The sequence below is a fragment of the Dipteris shenzhenensis genome, chromosome 20 (assembly GCF_047967505.1).
Source record: "Dipteris shenzhenensis isolate YYH24624 ecotype China chromosome 20, Dip_SZ_1.0, whole genome shotgun sequence".
Taxonomy (NCBI): Eukaryota; Viridiplantae; Streptophyta; class Polypodiopsida; order Gleicheniales; family Dipteridaceae; genus Dipteris; species Dipteris shenzhenensis.
Window position 1 is genome coordinate 32,570,360 of NC_141615.1, and position 16,277 is coordinate 32,586,636.

Here is a 16,277-nt window from a genome sequence, read left to right on the forward strand (position 1 = left end):
TCTGTCGTAACCTCTACATTGAATTGAAAGCTTTGGTGCATATCTGTCGGCGTCCTTATCTCGCTGATTAATCTTTCCACATATGCAACCACCTGTTGTGGGATTTCTTTTCTCATATAAGAGGTTACTATTTCTGACCCATCTTCATCCTTTTTAATCCACCTGTTTGCCCATAGCTTTACCTTGGGTGTTGACAAAGAAGCTATATGCTTCACCACATTATAGTCAATGTTACAATGAGTAAGTGGAATTTGTTTCTCTGACAGCAAATACTTAATGGCACTATGCACTGCATCACGCCTCACCTGTACATTGATGCATTCTTCCATGTAGTGGTCTTTGTCTTTTTTTCCAAAAAACCATTCTTTCTTTAAAATTTTTTGTTCTGCCATGGATGCATACTTGTCAAGTAAGTACTTTATAGGCCTCCACATCCTTGGACAGTCTCCCCTGGAGGGGGGGAAGGGGGGCGGGGGGGGAAGGGGGGAGGGGGGGGGGCTAGCGGAAGGGGGGGAGGGGGGGGGGGGGACTGGCGGGGGGGAAGGGAGGAGGGGGGGCTGGCGGCGGGGAGGGGGGGGAAGGGGGGAGTGGGGAAGGGGGGGGGCGGGGGTGAAGGGGGGGAGGGGGAAGGGGGTGGGAGGGGCCGCCGAGGGAAGGGGGGGGAAGGGGGGGTGGGGAAGAGGGGGGGGGAAGGGCTGAGAGGGGGGGGGGCTAGGGGGCTGGCAGCCGCGGCCGCCAGCTCGGGGGAAGGGGGGAGGGAGGGGGGAGAGGGGGCGGGGAGGGGGGGGCAGGGGTGAAGGGGGGGAGGGGGAAGGGGGTGGGAGGGGTTGGCGGCCGCGGCCGCCAGCCTGGGGGAAGGGGGGGGGAAGAGGGGGGGGGCTGGGGGGCTGGCGGCCGCAGCCGCCAGCCCGGGGGAAGGGGGGGGGAGAGGGGGCGGGGAAGGGGGGGCGGGGGTGAAGGGGGGGAGGGGGAAGGGGGGTTGCGAGAGGGTGCGAGAGGGGGGGGAAGGGGGTAGGAGGGAGGGGGGCAGGGGAAGGGGGTGGGAAAGGGGGGGTGCCAGAGGGGGGGGTGCGAGGGGGTGCGAGAGGGGGGGGAAGGGCTGGTGGCCGCGGTCACCAGCCCCTGGAGGGGGGGGCAGGGGTGAAGGGGTGAGAGGGGGAAGGGGGTGCGAGGGGGGTGGGGGAAGGGGGGGTGGAGGGGGAAGGGGGTCGGACGGGGGCGGGGAGTGGGTCGGACGGGGGCGGGGGGGAAGGGGGGAGGGTGGAGTGGGAAGGGGGTCGGACAGGGGCAGGGAGTGGGTCAGACGGGGGCGGGGGGGAAAGGGGGGAGGGGGGGGCTGGCAGCCGCGGTCGCCAGCCCGGGGGAAGGGGGGAGGGGGGCGGGGGGGAAGGGGGTGGGACGGTGGGGGATGGCGGGGGGGGAAGGGGGGGGGCTAGCCGCCGTGGCCGCCAGCCCTAGGGAAGGGGGGAAGGGGGGGTGGAGGGGGAAGGGGGTGGGACGGGGGCGGGGGGGAAAGGGGATAGGGGGGGCTGGCGGCCACAACCGCCAGCCCTGGGGAAGGGGGGGTGGAGGGGGAAGGGGGTCGGACGGGGAGAGTAGAGGGGGAAGGTGGTGGGACGGGGGGGGAAAGGGGGGAGGGGGGGGGAAAGGGGGTAGGGGGGGGGCTGGCAGCCACGGCCGCCAGCCCTGGGGAAGGGGGGATGGAGGGGGAAGGGGGTGGGACGGGGAGGGCAGAGGGGGAAGGGGGTGGGACGGGGGGGAAAGGGGGGAGGAGGAAGGGGGTGGGACGGGGGGGGAAAGGGGGGAGGGGGAAGGGGGGAAGGGGGGGGTGGAGGGGGAAGGGGGTGGGACGGGGGGAAAAGGGGGGAGGGGGGGGCTGGCGGCCGTAGCCACCAGCCCTGGGGAAGGGGGGGTGGAGGGGGAAGGGGATGGGAGGAGGGCGGGGGGGAAAGGGGGTAGGGGGGGCTGGCAGCCGCAGCCGCCAGCCCTGGGGAAGGGGGGATGGAGGGGGAAGGGGGTGGGATGGGGAGAGCAGAGGGGGAAGGGGAGGGGGAGGGGGAAGGGGGGGCAGAGGGGGAAGGGGAGGGGGGGAGCGGGAGGGGAGGGGAGGGGGGGGAGGGGTTTTGGCGGCGGAGGGAGGGGAGGGGAGGGGAAGGGAGGGGAGGGGAGGAGGGGAGGGCGGGGGGTCAAGGGAGGGAGGGAGGGAGGGAGGGGAGCGGAAGGAGAGAGAGGAGAGAGAGAGGGAGAGGAGAGAGAGAGAGGGAGAGGAGAGGAGGGAGCAAAAGGAGAGAGAGGGGAGAGGAGGGAGGGGAGTGAGAGAGAGAGTGAGGGGAGGGAGAGAGAAAGAGAGAGAGAGTGTGGGGGGAAGGTATGGGAGAGAGAGAGAGAGAGTGAGGGAGAGAGAAACAAGGGAGTAGAGGGAGAGAGGTCGAATTCTTACAAGAGCGACAAATAAGATTTGACTTAGGAAAAGAATGAAAGGGACTTACTAGATGAAAGTATCAAGAAGAATGTTGAACACAAATTTGAATTCTTACAACTAAGAGTAGAACTATCACGAGCACGAGTGACAAATAAGATTCTTGCTCAAATAAGATTTGACTTACTAGAGCGACAAATAGGATTCTTACTCAAATAAGATTACTATCACAAGCAAGAGCAACAAATAAGATTTGACTTACTATCACGAGCAAGAGCGACAAATAAGATTTGACTTACGAGAAGAATGAAAAGGACTTACGAGAAGAAAGTATCAAGAAGAATGTTGAAGAAAGTATCAAGAAGAGGAGAGAGAGAGAGAGAGGAGAGAGATGGAGAGAGCGAGAAATAATTACAAATCCTAGGGAGAGAGAGAGAGATAAAGAGAGAGAATGAAAAATCTTAGCCGCCATGGGAGGGAGAGAAAGAGAGAGTTGAGATAAACTAAGAGAGAGAATGAGTAGGATGAGGATAGAGAGGGAAACACATAAGAGTTGTCAGAGAGAGAGAGAAATTAAGAGAGAGAATGAGGTGTCTTGACTATGGCTAGAGAGAGATTTAGGAGTCGAAAGAGAGAGAGAAAGTAAAGAGAGTTTTATATATTTACATGTTTTATATTATACTTTTAAAAAATTATAAAAGAGTGAATTTATGGTTTGTTTTGAAGGTGAGATAATATTTTTATATATATTCATCTTTTAAATTGAAAAATGTTAACTTTTCTTTAGATACTTGTTCATTTATCTCACATGCAGGTTTAGTCTCTACATCAAAACCCCTTCTTTTGCATATTTAAGCCTCTTAAACCCCAACACATTAAAATGAACACAGAAAAAGAAATTATTTATTGCTTTTCTTCGCTTCGACGGTTGGTTTAGCATAGTTTAGCATAGATTAGATTGCCTTAGAGGAGAGACAATTCTCCAAGTTGCCAATCGAGGCCATGCTCAAATTTTTCTAACTAGTTCCTAATCGTTGTCAGTCCCTTCGCTCACATGCGGTTTAACACTCATAACATGCTATTAAATAAGACCTTTTACCATTTACCAAGAAGTTTATCAGTGGGCAAATTGCATGAGCAGATATCAGTGGACAGATTATATATTTCAATGGACAGATTACATGCCATGGGACATATTGGAGCTTGATGATTATTGGTTATTTTTATTGCATTTATATAAATATTTAAGCTCCTTTATTGTCATAAAAACCCTTGTAAAGCCTTCTATGCTATTTTTTACATTTATTGTCATATGAAGCGCCTTGTAATAAACCTGACCATCCCGACCATTCACTATTTAACGAGTATCAGTGGAATGCATAAGTGGATATCATGTGGGCTGCATAAGTGGATATCAGTGGAACAGTTTTTAGTGGGTAGATTGCATCAGTTGGGTATCAGTGCACAGATATCAATGGATGGACATATTACATGTCATCACGAAGATTGAAGCTTTATGACTAGATGGCAAATCAATGGATGGACAGATTACATGTCTTCACGAAGATTGAAGCTTTATCACTAGACGACATTTTATATTACTGTAAAGCTTTATTGGCTAATTTTTTTACATTTGTACAAATATTTAAGCCTTGTAAAGCCTTCTAGGCTATTTCCCACATTTATTTCCATATGAAGCCTTGTAAAGCCTTTTGGGCTATTTCCCACATTTATTGTATCAAGGGTTGTATATTGTACTTTACTTGTATGTATCTACTTTTCTTGTAGGATTATGGAGCAATCAACTAATGTGGTGGCTATCCTAAATGACTCTGAGATCAGAGAATGGGTTTCTGATGTCACTTTGAATTTCAAAGGAAAGGAATATAGCCCCAATGGATTTTGTAGGTGGACTCGATATCACATGGGCAGAAGAGCTTGGTTTCTTCATCAAAAGGAAAAGAGACTCTTTCTACTTATGTCAAAAAGGGAGTTCAATGGTGTTGAAGATCCATGGGATGCTACTTTCTTCAAAAAAGATATGACTTCAAGCCTTGTGGTAGGCATAATGATAGAGCCAAAAGAGACCTTTGTGGATATTTTTACAAAGAGTTCAGATCTTGAAGTTGGCGGTATTCATATTGTTGTGTCAAGGAGAGACTCAAAGACCTTTGTGATGCCTCCTCCTCAACCATCAAAGTTTCCAGAGCTGCAAAGTGCATTGGAGACTCTTTCATATACTTGGGAGCAATTTCCTAGTGTGGTGGCAAAAAGGATGCATGCAAAGATAATGTTTGAGTACTTTCAGGATGCAGAATATGCTCCTCATATTCCAGGATCTTCACATGAAGGAGATCAAAAAGCTCAGACTTCGATGTAGGGACAAGAAGAATAGGCACACTGTCACAAACGTGTACAACATGAGCACAAACTTCTAGAGCAAGAAATGGTAGATGTAACTAAGGATGATGAAACACAAGCCTTGAGTGCACAGGAATTAAAAAAAATTGAAGAAGATCAAGGTAAATCCACTGCAGTTATGCTAGAAGCTCTTGCTAGCAAACCACGACGTGAAATGCAAAAGGCTAGTACTGCAAGAGCCACGGTTCCAAGCAGTAAAAAAAGACATCATCCCACTATAGAGAGAGATAATGTGGATGAAAAATGGTTAAAAGAAGAGAAAGATGAAGAAGACTCAGAACCCGAGGCTGAAGATGATCAAGATGAACTCACATCAATCAAAAATCTTAATCTGCGTCTTAATGAAGACCAGTCCCCCCCTTCCCCCCCTGCCCCCCTTCCCTCCTCCTTTCCCCCCTCTACTCCGCCCCCGCCTCTCCCTCCCTTCCTCCTCCCTTCCCTCCAGGCCCTCCATCCTCTTCTTCTCCTCCCCTCAACCTTTCTCTCTCTAGTTCCTTTCTCTTCAAATTTTTAAAAAAGAATCTAGATAAAGAATTAATCAAAAAAATTTGCAAGTACCTGGAAAAAGTTTGTAAGTTTGCTCTTTCTTGCTTTCTTGCTCTTCCTTCCTTGCTCTCTTGATCGTCCTTGCTTTCTTGCTTCAATGAATGAAATGAGGGGAGAATGAATGAAGAAGGAAGACTATATATTTAAAAAATTAGGTTTTCCTCCTCCTCTCCTATTGGCTTTCCATTCCTCCCCTCTCTCCTATTGGCTTTTCATTTATCCCCTCTCCCATTGGCTCCCATTACTCCTCCTCTCCCATTGGACCCCCATCCCTCATCCCAATCTTCCATTAGCCCTCCCCCCATCCATCCATTTCTTCTTCCTCCCCATTGCCACCACTCCCATCCCACATCTCCACCACGTCCCATACTCCTCCCATTTCCCAAAATCCCATATTTCCCCATCTCACCCTCCTCTTTTTCATCCCCTATTAACTCCCTCACTCATTTCACTCCCTTATTATCCTACTCCCCTATTACCTTCCCCTCTCCCATTCCATTCTTCCCTCCCCACTCTCACTTCCACTTCCCATTACTCACTTGCCATTTGAAAACTATTAATATATTATTATACTATTTTTTATACTTATTATCATACACCCCTATTACTTCCCTCTCCCATTCCACTCCTCCCTCCTCACTCCCACTTCCACTTCCCATTACTCACTTGCTATACACATTTGCAAACTATTAATATATTATTATATGATTTTTTATACTATTTGCAAACTTACATGTGGGCAAAATCACAGGTGTCAAAGCGATCCTATTGTGGTCATACAACAACTGTGCTTTTATTCAAGGGCATATTTATCCTCATCAACAAGCTTATTTACTCAAGGTATGAAGTGCATAATTTGTGCACTAGGTGTTTACTTTGTTGTATCAAAATTGTTTGCCACACACACACATATACACATACCGAGAATTTTCTAATATTATCACATCTACATTTCTCCGATGGGCACAAAACTTTGTACATGCCTCAACCTAGGTCTTATTGACTTGCATACAAAGTGGTGTACCCATCCCATAAGTACTTGTTTGGATAACACACCTCCAAACGTATTTTATGACGATTGTGCATAACACTAGGAACAAAATGGTGTATCATGTGAGATCGACTATGCAAAGTATATCCAATGGACACAAGACTTTGCACGTTCCTCAACCTAAGCAGTATTGACTTGTGTGCAAAGTGGCATCCCCATCCGATAAGTACTTGTTTGAAAAATACACCTACGATCGTGTTTTTTGACCGTTGTACATGACACCAAGGCCAAAAATGGTATTTAATACTCAATCTACCATGTAAAGCATATTCGATGGGCACAATACTTTGCACGTGCCTCAAAAGCGGTGGTATGGTATTCCATGCAAAGTGGAACGCCCATTCAATAAGTACCTTTTTAGAATATCACACCTAGGACCATGTTTTTTATTGGTTGTTGTCCATGACCCTAAGGCAAAAACGCTGATTTATGCTTAATCAACAATGCAACGCATATGCGATCATCACACTACTTTGCACACATCTCAACCTAAGTATTATTGACTTACATGCAAAATAGCGTGCCCATCCCATAAGTACTTAGTCGAATAACACATCTAGGACCGCGTTTTTTGACGATTGTGCATGACACTAAGGCCAAAACAGTGTTTAATGCTTGTTTGACAATGCAAAGCATATCCGATGGGCACAATACTTTGCACACACCTTCAATTAGGTGGAATTCACTTACATGCAAAGTGGCATGCCCATCCCATAAGTGCTTGATTGGATAACATACCTAGTAGCGTGTTTTTTTTGGATGTGCATGACACGAGCAAAAATAGTATTTAATGCTCGATCGACCATGCAAAGGATATCCGATGGGCACAACACTTTTCGTACACCTCAACCTAGGTGGTATTGAAATGTTCTCAAAGAGGCACACCCATCCGATAAGTACTTGGTCAGATAACACAACTAAGGGCGTGTTTTTTTGTGGATGTCCATATCACTAGGGAAAAAATGGTGTACAATGCGTGATCGACCATGCAAAGCATATCCAATGGTGACAATACTTTGTGCGCATCTCAACGTAGTTGAAACGGACTTGCGTGCAAAGTGGATCCCCCATCCGATAAGTACTTGTTTAATTAACACACTTAGGACCGTGTTTTTTCATGGTTGTGCATGACACTAAGGCAAAAACGGTGTTTTATGCTTGATCGACAATGCAAAGCATATCCGATAGGCACAATACTTTGCACACACCTTCAACTAGGTGGAATTGACTTACACGCAAAGTGGCACGCCCATCCCATAAGTGCTTGATCGGATAACATACCTAGCACCGTGTTTTTTTACGGATGTGCATGACACTAGAGCAAAAATAGTATTTATTGCTCGATCGATCATGAAAAGGATATCCGATGGGCACAACACTTTTTGTACACCTCAACCTAGGTGGTATTGGAATGTTCTCAAAGAGGCACACCCATCCGATAAGTACTTGGTCAGATAACACACCTAAGGGCGTGTTTTTTTGCGGATGTGCATATCACTCGGGAAAAAATGGTGTATAATGCGTGATCGACCATGCAAAGCATATCCGATGGTAACAATACTTTGCACGCACCTCAACATAGTTGAAATGGACTTGCGTGCAAAGTGGAGCCCCCATCCGATAAGTACTTGTTTGAATAACACACCTAGGACCGTGTTTTTTCATGGTTATGTATGACACTAAGGCAAAAACGGTGTTTTATGCTTGATCAACAATGCAAAGCATATCCGATGGGCACAATACTTTGCACACACCTTCAACTAGGTGGAATCTACTTACATGCAAAGTGTCACACCCATCCCATAAGTGCTTGATCGGATAACATACCTAGCAGCATGTTTTTTACGGATGTGCATGACACTAGAGCAAAAATAGTATATTTAATGCTCGATCGACCATGCAAAGGATATCGGATGGGCACAACACCTTTTGTACGCCTCAACCTAGGTGATATTGAAATGTTCTCAATGAGGCACACCCATCCGATAAGTACTTGGTCAGATAACACACCTAATGGCATGTTTTTTTGCGGATGTCCATATCACTAGAGAAAAAATGGTGTATAATGCATGATCGAACATGCAAAGCATATCCGATGTTGATAATACTTTGCACGCACCTCAACATAGTTGAAACAGACTTGTTTGCAAAGTGGAGCCCCCATCTGATAAGTACTTATTTGAATAACACACCTACGGCCGTGTTTTTTAACGGTTGTACATGACACCAAGGCCAAAAACGGTGTATAATGCGTGATCGACCATGCAAATAATATTCGATGGTGACAATACTTTGCATGCACCTGAACGTAGTTGAAACAGACTTGTGTACAAAGTGGAGCCCCCATCCAATAAGTACTTGTTTGAATAACACACTTAGGACCGTGTTTTTTCATGGTTGTGCATGACACTAAGGTAAAAACGGTGTTTTAGGCTTGATCGACAATGCAAAGCATATCCGATGGGCACAATACATTGCACACACCTTCAACTAGGTTGAATTGACTTACATGCAAAGTGGCACTCCCATCCCATAAGTGCTTGATCGGATAACATACCTAGCAGCGTGTTTTTTTATGGATGTGCATGACACTAGAGCAAAAATAGTATTGATCGATCATGCAAAGGATATCCAATGGGCACAACACTTTTCATACACCTCAACCTAGGTGGTATTGAAATGTTCTCAATGAGGCACACCCATCCGATAAGTACTTCCAAGGTTAGATAACACACCTAATGGCGTGTTTTTTTACAGATGTGCATATCACTAGGGAAAAAATGGTGTATAATGCGTGATCGACCATGCAAAGCATATCCGATGGTGACAATACTTTGCATGCATCTCAACCTAGTTGAAACGGACATGGGTGCAAACTGGAGCCCCCATCCGATAAGTACTTGTTTGAATAACACACATAGGACCGTGTTTTTTCATGGTTGTGCATGACACTAAGGCAAAAACAGTGTTTTATGCTTGATTGACAATGCAAAGCATATCCGATGGGCACAATACTTTGCACACACCTTCAACTAGGTGGAATAAACTTACATGCAAAGTGGCATGCCCATCCCATAAGTGCTTGATCCGATAACATACCTAGCAGCGTGTTCTTTTACGGATGTGCATGACACTAGAGCAAAAATAGTATTTAATGCTCGATCGACCATGCAAAGGATATCCGATGGGCACAACACTTTTCATACACCTCAACCTAGGTGGTATTGAAATGTTCTCAAAGAGGCACACCCATCCAATAAGTACTTGGTCAGATAACACACCTAAGGGCGTGTTTTTTTGCGGATGTGCATATCACTAGGGAAAAAATGGTGTATAATGCGTGATCGACCATGCAAAGCATATCCAATGGTGACAATACTTTGCATGCACCTCAACGTAGTTGAAACGGACTTGCGTGCAAAATTCAGCCCCCATCCGATAAGTACTAGTTTGAATAACACAACTAGGACCGTGCTTTTATATGGTTGTGCATGACACAAAAGCCAAAAACGGTGTTTTATGCTTGATCGACAATGCAAAGCATATCCTATGGGCACAATACTTTGCACACACCTTCAACTAGGTGGAATTGACTTACATGCAAAGTGGCATTCCCATCGCATAAAAACTTGATCGGATAACACACCTAGCAGCATGTTTTTTTACGGATGTGCATGACACTAAGGCAAAAATGGTATTTAATGCTCGATCGACCATGAAAAGCATATCCGATGGGCACAATACTTTTCCTACACCTTAACCTAGGTGGTATTGAAATGTTCTCAAAGAGGCACACCCATCCGATAAGTACTTGGTAAGATAACATACCTAAGGGCATGTTTTTTTGCAGATATGCATATCACTACAGGAAAAACGTTGTATAATGCGTAATCGACCATGCAGAGCATATCCGATGGTGACAATACCTTTTATGCATCTCAACCTAGTTGAAACAGACTTGCGTGCAAAGTGGAGCCCCCATCCGATAAGTACTTGTTTGATTCACACACTTAGGACCGTGTTTTTTCATGGTTGTGCATGACACTAAGGCAAAAATGGTGTTTTATGCTTGATCGGCAATGCAAAGCATATCCCATGGGTGCAATACTTTGCACACACCTTCAACTCGGTGGAATTGACTTACACGCAAAGTGGCATGCCCATCCCATAAGTGCTTGATCGGATAACATACCTGGCAACGTGTTTTTTTACGAATGTGCATGACACGAGCAAAAATAGTATTTAATGCTCGATCGACCATGCAAAGATATCCGATGGGCACAACACTTTTCGTACGCCTCAAGCTAGGTGGTATTGAAATGTTCTCAAAGAGGCACACCCATCCGATAAGTACTTGGTCAGATAACACACCTAAGGGCATGTTTTTTTGCGGATGTGCATATCACTAGGGAAAAAATGGTGTATAATGCGTGATCGACCATGCAAAGCATATCCGATGGTGACAATACTTTGCACACAAATCAAGGTAGTTGAAATGGACTTGCGTGCAAGTGGAGCCCCCATCCGATAAGTACTTATTTGAATAACACACCTACAGCCGTGTTTTTATATGGTTGTGCATGACACTAAAGCAAAAACGGTGTTTTATGCTTGATCGACAATGCAAAGCATATCCGATGGGCAAAATACTTTGCACACACCTTCAAATAGGTGGAATTGACTTACATGCAAAGTGGCACGCCCATCCCATAAGTACTTGATCGGATAACATACCTAGCAGTGTGTTTTTTTACGGATGTGCATGACACTAGAGCAAAAATAGTATTTAATGCTCGATCGACCATGCAAAGGATATCCGATGGGCACAACACTTTTCGTACACCTCAACCTAGGTGGTATTGAAATGTTCTCAAAGAGGCACACCCATCCGATAAGTACTTGGTCAGATAACACACCTAATGGCGTGTTTTTTTGCGGATGTCCATATCACTAGGGAAAAAATGGTGTATAATGTGTGATCGACCATGCAAAGCATATCCGATGGTGACAATACTTTGCACGCACCTCAATGTAGTTGAAACCAACTTGCGTGCAAAGTGGAGCCCCCATCCGATAAGTAATTGTTTGATTAACACACTTAGGACCGTGTTTTTTCATGGTTGTGCATGACACAAAGGAAAAAACGGTGTTTTATGCTTGATCAACAATGCAAAGCATATCTGATGGGCACAATACTTTGCACACACCTTCAACTAGGTGGAATTGCAAAGTGGCATTCCCATCGCATAAGTACTTGATTGGATAACACACCTAGCAGCATGTTTTTTTACGGATGTGCATGACACTAAGGCAAAAATGGTATTTACTGCTCGATCGACCATGCAAAGCATATCCGATGGGCACAATAGTTTTCCTATTGGTGGTATTGAAATCTTCTCAAAGAGGCACACCCATCCGATAAGTACTTGGTCAAATAACATACCTAAGGGCATGTTTTTTTATGGATGTGCATATCACTATGGGAAAAACGTTGTATAATGTGTAATCGACCATGTAGAGCATATCTGATGGTGACAATACTTTGCACGCATCTCAAAATAGTTGAAACAGACTTGCGTGCAAAGTGGAGCCCCCATCCGATAAGTAATTGTTTGATTAACACACTTAGGACCGTGTTTTTTCATGGTTGTGCATGACACTAGATAAAAACGGTGTTTTATGCTTGATCGACAATGCAAAGCATATCCGATGGGCACAATACTTTGCATGCACCTTCAACTAGGTGGAATTGACTTATATGCAAAGTGGCATGCCCATCCCATAAGTGCTTGATCGGATAACATACCTAGTAGCGTGTTTTTTTACGGATGTGCATGACACTAGAGCAAAATAGTATATTTTAATGCTCGATCGACCATGCAAAGGATATCCGATGGGCACAACACCTTTCGTACACCTCAACCTAGGTGGTATTGAAATGTTCTCAATGAGGCACACCCATGCGATAAGTACTTGGTCAGATAACACACCTAAGGGCGTGTTTTTTGCGGATGTGCATACCACTAGGGAAAAAACGGTGTATAATGCATGATCGACCATGCAAATCATATCCGATGGTGACAATACTTTGCACACACCTCAAGTAGTTGAAACGGAGTTGTGTGCAAAGTTGATCTCGCATCCGATAAGTACTTGTTTGAATAACATACCTAGGACCGTGTTTTTTCATGGTTGTGCATGACACTAACGCAAAAACGGTGTTTTATGCTTGATCAACAATGCAAAGCATATTCGATGGGCACAATACTTTGCACACACCTTCAACTAGGTGTAATTGACTTACATGAAAAGTGGCACCCCGTCCCATAAGTGCTTGATCGGATTACATACCTAGCAGCGTGTTTTTTTACGGATGTGCATGACACTCGGGGGGGTCACTATGTATAAACCCTCTATACCACGTGCGTTCAAGGCATATTTCTAAAATCCCTTATCTGTAAATTTTTCATTAATAAAATGTACCCCTTTTCTATACAAATCTGTAAATTTTTTCGAAAACTATTTTAAATAGTTCCTTATGTATATATATTTCTGTAAATTTTAGAAATAAAAAATATCCTTCTGTTGAACTCACGTGATAGGGTTACATATGATGAGTAACCCCCCCGAGGCATGACACTAGAGCAAAAATAGTATTTAATGCTCGATCGACCATGCAAAGGATATCCGATGGGCACAACACTTTTCGTACACCTCAACCTAGGTGGTATTGAAATTTTCTCAATGAGGCACACCCATCTGATAAGTACTTGGTCAGCTAACACACCTAATGACGTGTTTTTTTGCATATGTCCATATCACTAGGGAAAAAATGGTGTATAATGTGTGATCGACCATGCAAAGCATATTCGATGGTGACAATACTTTGCACAAACTTCAAGGTAGTTGAAAGGGACTTGCGTGCAATTTGGAGCCCCCATCCGATAAGTACTTATTTGAATAACACACCTACGGCCGTGTTTTTATATGGTTGTGCATGACACAAAGGTAAAAACGGTGTTTTATGCTTGATCGACTATGCAAAGCATATCCGATGGGCACAATACTTTTCACACACCTTCAAATAGGTGGAATTGACTTACATGCAAAGTGGCATTCCCATCGCATAAGTACTTGATCGTATAACACACCTAGCAACGTGTTTTTTTACGGATGTGCATGACACTAAGGTAAAAATGGTATTTAATGCTCGATCGACCATGCAAAGCATATCCGATGGGCACAATACTTTTCCTACACCTTAACCTAGGTGGTATTGAAATGTTCTCAAAGAGGCACACCCATCCGATAAGTACTTGGTCAGAAAACATACCTAAGTGCATGTTTTTTTACAGATGTGCATATCACTACGGGAAAAACGTTGTATACTGCGTAATCGACCATGCAGAGCATATCCAATGGTGACAATACTTTGCACGCATCTCAACCTAGTTGAAACAGACTTGCGTGCAAACTAGAGCCCCCATCCGATAAGTACTTGTTTGATTAACACACTTAGGACCGTGTTTTTTCATGGTTGTGCATGAAACTAAGGCAAAAACGGTATTTTATGCTTGATCGACAATGCAAAGCATATCCGATGGGCACAATACTTTGCACACACCTTCAACTAGGTTGAATTGACTTACATGCAAAGTGGCACTCCCATCCCATAAGTGCTTGATCGGATAACATACCTAGCAGCGTGTTTTTTTACGGATGTGCATGACACTAGAGCAGAAATAGTATTTATTGCTCGATCGATCATGCTAAGGATATCCGATGGGCACAACACTTTTCGTACGCCTCAACCTAGGTGTTATTGAAATGATGTCAAAGAGGCACACCCATCCGATAAGTACTTGGTCAGATAACACACCTAAGGGCGTGTTTTTTTGCGGATGTGCATATCACTAGAGAAAAAATGGTGTATAAGGCATGATAGACCATGCAAAGCATATCCGATGGTGACAATACTTTGCATGCACCTCAACGTAGTTGAAACAGACTTGCATGCAAACTGGAGCCCGCATCCGATAAGTACTTGTTTGAATAACACACCTAGGACCGTGTTTTTTCATGGTTGTGCATGACACTAAGGCAAAAACAGTGTTTTATGCTTGATCCACAATGCAAAGCATATCCGATGGGCACAATACTTTACACACACCTTCAACCAGGTGGAATTGACTTACGTGCAATGTGGCATTCCCATCACATAAGTACTTGATCGTATAACACACCTAGCAGCGTGTTTTTTTTACGGATGTGCATGACACTAGAGCAAAAATAGTATTTAATGCTCAATCGACCATGCAAAGCATATCCGATGGGAACAATACTTTTCCTACGCCTTAACCTAGGTGGTATTGAAATTTTGTCAAAGAGGCACACCCATCCGATAAGTAGTACTTGGTTAGATAACATACCTAAGGGCGTGTATTTTTGCAGATGTGCATATCACTACGGGAAGAACGTTGTATAATGCGTAATCGACCATGCAGAGCGTATCCGATGGTGACAATACTTTGCACGCATCTCAACCTAGTTGAAACGAACTTGCATGAAAAGTGGAGCCCCCATCCAATAAGTACTTGTTTGATTAACACACTTAGGACCGTGTTTTTTCATGGTTGTGCATGACACTAAGGTAAAAATGGTGTTTTATGCTTGATCGACAATGCAAAGCATATCCGATGGGCACAATACTTTGCACACACCTTCAACTAGGTGGAATTGACTTACATGCAAAGTGGCACACCCATCCCATAAGTGCTTGATTGGATAACATACCTAGCAGGCTCGTGTTTTTTACGGATGTGCATGACACTAGAGCAAAAATAGTATTTAATGCTCGATCGACAATGCAAAGGATAACTTGGCATGTCCATCTGATGAGTACTTGATCGGATAACTTCTCCCACCAATAAATTAAGTACTAATTAAAAATTATAATAAATGAGTAGATTATTAAAAAGAGACTAATATTTATGTAATTGTTGCTACTGCAGCTTGCTTGCGAAGGACTCTCACAAAGGAGATGGCTATAGATTTTGTTCCAGGGATGGATGTGATTTTATGTAGCAAAAGAGAAGTAGTTGCATTTGCTACAATCCATGATAGTGATTCCAATTCAGTTTGCCACTTTCGAAGACTTGGCGAAGATAAGGTGGCAGTTACTGTATCAAAGAGTCTTAGCGCACATGTTGAGCTAAAGTATAAATATGGAGATATGGAAACACTTGGAGATGTTATGCCCTACAATACATCCAACAAATCATTTATAGCATGGGACAAAGATGAGACTTATGCAACAGACATTATCAAGAATACAAAGTGCACCACCCTCAGGGGGGTCACTATGTATAAACCCTCTATATCACGTGCGTTCAAGGCCTATATTTAAAATCCCTTATCTGTAAAATTTTTCATTAATAAAATGTACCCCTTTTCTATACAAATCTGTAAATTTTTTCCAAAAATATTTTAAATAGCCCCTTATGTATATTTATTTCCGTAAATTTTAGAAATAAAAAATATCCTTCTGTTGAACTCATGTGATAGGGTTACATATGATGAGTGACCCCCCCGAGGCACCACCTTGGATTTTACTATAGGGGACATTTTACAAATGAGATCATTTGCAAATAAGACTGTAGCAGAAGGTGAAGTATTGGGATTTGAACAAGTGGATCAATGGTCATTTGCATAGATGAGGATTCTAAAAGTCACTGATGATGGTATGGTTGATAACATAACATCCTTATGTGATCCCTATTATGAGGTAGGCAAGAATATGAGATGGAGCATGCAATTTTTAAACATGAGAAGGACCTAAAA